The sequence below is a fragment of the Montipora foliosa genome, chromosome 1 (assembly GCF_036669935.1).
Source record: "Montipora foliosa isolate CH-2021 chromosome 1, ASM3666993v2, whole genome shotgun sequence".
NCBI classification, from domain to species: domain Eukaryota; kingdom Metazoa; phylum Cnidaria; class Anthozoa; order Scleractinia; family Acroporidae; genus Montipora; species Montipora foliosa.
Genome location: NC_090869.1, coordinates 2,546,888 through 2,554,387, shown reverse-complemented (window position 1 = coordinate 2,554,387; position 7,500 = coordinate 2,546,888). Strand labels below are relative to the sequence as shown.

The window sequence follows — 7,500 nt, the reverse complement described above, 5'->3', positions numbered from 1 at the left end:
CGCTGTCGACAAGGCTCGTAGAAAACAGAAAAACACAACATTGTCCCGGGGGTGCGGGGGAGGGGTCCATTTGCGCCGCCGAGCTTGAAATCGACTCTAAAGGATAAGAGTGTCTCAACAATTTTGACGCCGATTGTCTGTATGAAAAAACTTTGTATGAAGTGTTATGACGACTTCTGATAAGCTTTTTTTTGCATTAATATATGAAATATACACATTTCAATAGCGTTTATGCGTTGTCATGTCATATAGGAATCAGAACATATATTAAATCACCTTTTTCTTTATTACGGTGATGTAGCAGTCACTGGTATGATTGCAGACATTTCAGCGTCGAACATGGTTTTCACACAGAACATTTCTAACGAGATCAGGGCATGTATACGCTTGCCATCTATTTGCGAAGGGCGGAAAGTGAATGATATTGTCAGGGGAAGTGATATCTCACGGGCTTCGATGTACCGCATTCTAAAAAAAGAGAAATTTTAACGCAAGTAATCACTACCGAGAACGTCATTTACAACGGCCAAAATGTGGATGTCGAACGCGCAGTGAAGTTAAGTTCACGCCACAAACGCTTATTATTGAGAGGAAGGACATCGTACTAAATAATGACAATTTCAAGACGATTTGTGCAGTGTTTTGGATTTGACATACCTTGAAATAGTGATACTTTCGGAACATTGCGTGACGTTTAGCATTCCCTTTTGAAATTCACCATACATAATTCCATTTCAACTTGTTACAAGGGATACGATCCATGAAAAAGAGCGAAATATAAATAGCAAAGACAGTTTATAACTCCTGGGACAAAAAAAGAGCAGCAAACAGTGCTGTACTCTGATTTTAGGAACTCCGCGGAGGAGTGGCCACGAGTAACCACGAGTAACCATAATTAACAAGTAGAATAATTACATTATCTTTTTATAATAATCTTGTGGTTACTCGTGGTTACTCGTGGTAAATGAGAAAATATTGTTTCTTTACTCCCAAAAACATTCATTTCCCACCAAAACCAGCTCTGCAAAGCATCTGCGACAAGGTGGAAAGTCTTTTTGCAACGACATAGCAATTTGAGCGTGGAAAGTAAATGTGTTCCCCGGCTGTAACAGCCACCATGTCTGTTTCGCATTCATCTGCGACACCACTTCGACCAACAAAATCGGCTTCTTCTGATGAATTGGAGTTAGAGGCATAACCCTTTAACAAATCCATACTTTAACGCTACTGACAAATAGCGTATTAAATAAGGCAAAAGTGAACAGGACCTTTGCACTTACGTCACAATCTTCGCTTCGCACAGGACATTGCATTTTTCACGCTCGAAAACGAGAATACTAAACTATCCGCAATTTTTTAGACCTGTAAAAAGTCTTTCACTCATGTGGTCATATTGATGGACAGACTGGACTATAGGTGCCCGTATAAAGGGTATAAAGGAAGTTTTCTGAAAAAGACAATCGGCGACAAAATTAGTTGAGACACTTGCCAACAGAGCACACTGGCAACGACACATTCATTGTTTGCAAAGAAAACTTGTCCAGAAAGTACGTTTCCGGGATACCCCTCCCTCCCCCACCCTAATCAATGTTGTACCGCTGTCGACAAGGCTCGTAGAAAACAGAAAAACACAACATTGTCCCGGGGGTGCGGGGGAGGGGTCCATTTGCGCCGCCGAGCTTGAAATCGACTCTAAAGGATAAGAGTGTCTCAACAATTTTGACGCCGATTGTCTGTATGAAAAAACTTTGTATGAAGTGTTATGACGACTTCTGATAAGCTTTTTTTTGCATTAATATATGAAATATACACATTTCAATAGCGTTTATGCGTTGTCATGTCATATAGGAATCAGAACATATATTAAATCACCTTTTTCTTTATTACGGTGATGTAGCAGTCACTGGTATGATTGCAGACATTTCAGCGTCGAACATGGTTTTCACACAGAACATTTCTAACGAGATCAGGGCATGTATACGCTTGCCATCTATTTGCGAAGGGCGGAAAGTGAATGATATTGTCAGGGGAAGTGATATCTCACGGGCTTCGATGTACCGCATTCTAAAAAAAGAGAAATTTTAACGCAAGTAATCACTACCGAGAACGTCATTTACAACGGCCAAAATGTGGATGTCGAACGCGCAGTGAAGTTAAGTTCACGCCACAAACGCTTATTATTGAGAGGAAGGACATCGTACTAAATAATGACAATTTCAAGACGATTTGTGCAGTGTTTTGGATTTGACATACCTTGAAATAGTGATACTTTCGGAACATTGCGTGACGTTTAGCATTCCCTTTTGAAATTCACCATACATAATTCCATTTCAACTTGTTACAAGGGATACGATCCATGAAAAAGAGCGAAATATAAATAGCAAAGACAGTTTATAACTCCTGGGACAAAAAAAGAGCAGCAAACAGTGCTGTACTCTGATTTTAGGAACTCCGCGGAGGAGTGGCCACGAGTAACCACGAGTAACCATAATTAACAAGTAGAATAATTACATTATCTTTTTATAATAATCTTGTGGTTACTCGTGGTTACTCGTGGTTACTCGTGGTAAATGAGAAAATATTGTTTCTTTACTCCCAAAAACATTCATTTCCCACCAAAACCAGCTCTGCAAAGCATCTGCGACAAGGTGGAAAGTCTTTTTGCAACGACATAGCAATTTGAGCGTGGAAAGTAAATGTGTTCCCCGGCTGTAACAGCCACCATGTCTGTTTCGCATTCATCTGCGACACCACTTCGACCAACAAAATCGGCTTCTTCTGATGAATTGGAGTTAGAGGCATAACCCTTTAACAAATCCATACTTTAACGCTACTGACAAATAGCGTATTAAATAAGGCAAAAGTGAACAGGACCTTTGCACTTACGTCACAATCTTCGCTTCGCACAGGACATTGCATTTTTCACGCTCGAAAACGAGAATACTAAACTATCCGCAATTTTTTAGACCTGTAAAAAGTCTTTCACTCATGTGGTCATATTGATGGACAGACTGGACTATAGGTGCCCGTATAAAGGGTATAAAGGAAGTTTTCTGAAAAAGACAATCGGCGACAAAATTAGTTGAGACACTTGCCAACAGAGCACACTGGCAACGACACATTCATTGTTTGCAAAGAAAACTTGTCCAGAAAGCACGTTTCCGGGATACCCCTCCCTCCCCCACCCTAATCAATGTTGTACCGCTGTCGACAAGGCTCGTAGAAAACAGAAAAACACAACATTGTCCCGGGGGTGCGGGGGAGGGGTCCATTTGCGCCGCCGAGCTTGAAATCGACTCTAAAGGATAAGAGTGTCTCAACAATTTTGACGCCGATTGTCTGTATGAAAAAACTTTGTATGAAGTGTTATGACGACTTCTGATAAGCTTTTTTTTGCATTAATATATGAAATATACACATTTCAATAGCGTTTATGCGTTGTCATGTCATATAGGAATCAGAACATATATTAAATCACCTTTTTCTTTATTACGGTGATGTAGCAGTCACTGGTATGATTGCAGACATTTCAGCGTCGAACATGGTTTTCACACAGAACATTTCTAACGAGATCAGGGCATGTATACGCTTGCCATCTATTTGCGAAGGGCGGAAAGTGAATGATATTGTCAGGGGAAGTGATATCTCACGGGCTTCGATGTACCGCATTCTAAAAAAAGAGAAATTTTAACGCAAGTAATCACTACCGAGAACGTCATTTACAACGGCCAAAATGTGGATGTCGAACGCGCAGTGAAGTTAAGTTCACGCCACAAACGCTTATTATTGAGAGGAAGGACATCGTACTAAATAATGACAATTTCAAGACGATTTGTGCAGTGTTTTGGATTTGACATACCTTGAAATAGTGATACTTTCGGAACATTGCGTGACGTTTAGCATTCCCTTTTGAAATTCACCATACATAATTCCATTTCAACTTGTTACAAGGGATACGATCCATGAAAAAGAGCGAAATATAAATAGCAAAGACAGTTTATAACTCCTGGGACAAAAAAAGAGCAGCAAACAGTGCTGTACTCTGATTTTAGGAACTCCGCGGAGGAGTGGCCACGAGTAACCACGAGTAACCATAATTAACAAGTAGAATAATTACATTATCTTTTTATAATAATCTTGTGGTTACTCGTGGTTACTCGTGGTTACTCGTGGTAAATGAGAAAATATTGTTTCTTTACTCCCAAAAACATTCATTTCCCACCAAAACCAGCTCTGCAAAGCATCTGCGACAAGGTGGAAAGTCTTTTTGCAACGACATAGCAATTTGAGCGTGGAAAGTAAATGTGTTCCCCGGCTGTAACAGCCACCATGTCTGTTTCGCATTCATCTGCGACACCACTTCGACCAACAAAATCGGCTTCTTCTGATGAATTGGAGTTAGAGGCATAACCCTTTAACAAATCCATACTTTAACGCTACTGACAAATAGCGTATTAAATAAGGCAAAAGTGAACAGGACCTTTGCACTTACGTCACAATCTTCGCTTCGCACAGGACATTGCATTTTTCACGCTCGAAAACGAGAATACTAAACTATCCGCAATTTTTTAGACCTGTAAAAAGTCTTTCACTCATGTGGTCATATTGATGGACAGACTGGACTATAGGTGCCCGTATAAAGGGTATAAAGGAAGTTTTCTGAAAAAGACAATCGGCGACAAAATTAGTTGAGACACTTGCCAACAGAGCACACTGGCAACGACACATTCATTGTTTGCAAAGAAAACTTGTCCAGAAAGTACGTTTCCGGGATACCCCTCCCTCCCCCACCCTAATCAATGTTGTACCGCTGTCGACAAGGCTCGTAGAAAACAGAAAAACACAACATTGTCCCGGGGGTGCGGGGGAGGGGTCCATTTGCGCCGCCGAGCTTGAAATCGACTCTAAAGGATAAGAGTGTCTCAACAATTTTGACGCCGATTGTCTGTATGAAAAAACTTTGTATGAAGTGTTATGACGACTTCTGATAAGCTTTTTTTTGCATTAATATATGAAATATACACATTTCAATAGCGTTTATGCGTTGTCATGTCATATAGGAATCAGAACATATATTAAATCACCTTTTTCTTTATTACGGTGATGTAGCAGTCACTGGTATGATTGCAGACATTTCAGCGTCGAACATGGTTTTCACACAGAACATTTCTAACGAGATCAGGGCATGTATACGCTTGCCATCTATTTGCGAAGGGCGGAAAGTGAATGATATTGTCAGGGGAAGTGATATCTCACGGGCTTCGATGTACCGCATTCTAAAAAAAGAGAAATTTTAACGCAAGTAATCACTACCGAGAACGTCATTTACAACGGCCAAAATGTGGATGTCGAACGCGCAGTGAAGTTAAGTTCACGCCACAAACGCTTATTATTGAGAGGAAGGACATCGTACTAAATAATGACAATTTCAAGACGATTTGTGCAGTGTTTTGGATTTGACATACCTTGAAATAGTGATACTTTCGGAACATTGCGTGACGTTTAGCATTCCCTTTTGAAATTCACCATACATAATTCCATTTCAACTTGTTACAAGGGATACGATCCATGAAAAAGAGCGAAATATAAATAGCAAAGACAGTTTATAACTCCTGGGACAAAAAAAGAGCAGCAAACAGTGCTGTACTCTGATTTTAGGAACTCCGCGGAGGAGTGGCCACGAGTAACCACGAGTAACCATAATTAACAAGTAGAATAATTACATTATCTTTTTATAATAATCTTGTGGTTACTCGTGGTTACTCGTGGTTACTCGTGGTAAATGAGAAAATATTGTTTCTTTACTCCCAAAAACATTCATTTCCCACCAAAACCAGCTCTGCAAAGCATCTGCGACAAGGTGGAAAGTCTTTTTGCAACGACATAGCAATTTGAGCGTGGAAAGTAAATGTGTTCCCCGGCTGTAACAGCCACCATGTCTGTTTCGCATTCATCTGCGACACCACTTCGACCAACAAAATCGGCTTCTTCTGATGAATTGGAGTTAGAGGCATAACCCTTTAACAAATCCATACTTTAACGCTACTGACAAATAGCGTATTAAATAAGGCAAAAGTGAACAGGACCTTTGCACTTACGTCACAATCTTCGCTTCGCACAGGACATTGCATTTTTCACGCTCGAAAACGAGAATACTAAACTATCCGCAATTTTTTAGACCTGTAAAAAGTCTTTCACTCATGTGGTCATATTGATGGACAGACTGGACTATAGGTGCCCGTATAAAGGGTATAAAGGAAGTTTTCTGAAAAAGACAATCGGCGACAAAATTAGTTGAGACACTTGCCAACAGAGCACACTGGCAACGACACATTCATTGTTTGCAAAGAAAACTTGTCCAGAAAGTACGTTTCCGGGATACCCCTCCCTCCCCCACCCTAATCAATGTTGTACCGCTGTCGACAAGGCTCGTAGAAAACAGAAAAACACAACATTGTCCCGGGGGTGCGGGGGAGGGGTCCATTTGCGCCGCCGAGCTTGAAATCGACTCTAAAGGATAAGAGTGTCTCAACAATTTTGACGCCGATTGTCTGTATGAAAAAACTTTGTATGAAGTGTTATGACGACTTCTGATAAGCTTTTTTTTGCATTAATATATGAAATATACACATTTCAGTAGCGTTTATGCGTTGTCATGTCATATAGGAATCAGAACATATATTAAATCACCTTTTTCTTTATTACGGTGATGTAGCAGTCACTGGTATGATTGCAGACATTTCAGCGTCGAACATGGTTTTCACACAGAACATTTCTAACGAGATCAGGGCATGTATACGCTTGCCATCTATTTGCGAAGGGCGGAAAGTGAATGATATTGTCAGGGGAAGTGATATCTCACGGGCTTCGATGTACCGCATTCTAAAAAAAGAGAAATTTTAACGCAAGTAATCACTACCGAGAACGTCATTTACAACGGCCAAAATGTGGATGTCGAACGCGCAGTGAAGTTAAGTTCACGCCACAAACGCTTATTATTGAGAGGAAGGACATCGTACTAAATAATGACAATTTCAAGACGATTTGTGCAGTGTTTTGGATTTGACATACCTTGAAATAGTGATACTTTCGGAACATTGCGTGACGTTTAGCATTCCCTTTTGAAATTCACCATACATAATTCCATTTCAACTTGTTACAAGGGATACGATCCATGAAAAAGAGCGAAATATAAATAGCAAAGACAGTTTATAACTCCTGGGACAAAAAAAGAGCAGCAAACAGTGCTGTACTCTGATTTTAGGAACTCCGCGGAGGAGTGGCCACGAGTAACCACGAGTAACCATAATTAACAAGTAGAATAATTACATTATCTTTTTATAATAATCTTGTGGTTACTCGTGGTTACTCGTGGTTACTCGTGGTAAATGAGAAAATATTGTTTCTTTACTCCCAAAAACATTCATTTCCCACCAAAACCAGCTCTGCAAAGCATCTGCGACAAGGTGGAAAGTCTTTTTGCAACGACATAGCAATTTG

The 7,500-nt window shown here is 40.2% G+C and overlaps 1 protein-coding gene and 1 pseudogene across 1 annotated transcript in view; one reads left to right on the top strand and one right to left on the bottom strand.

The window, feature by feature from the left end:
• The window catches only part of LOC137993521 (uncharacterized), a 520,905-nt gene that overhangs the window by 290,699 nt on the left and 222,706 nt on the right, over positions 1 to 7,500 (bottom strand). The gene's annotated exons all lie outside the window — the stretch shown is intronic.
• The window catches only part of LOC137974070 (uncharacterized), a 16,540-nt pseudogene that overhangs the window by 6,509 nt on the left and 2,531 nt on the right, over positions 1 to 7,500 (top strand).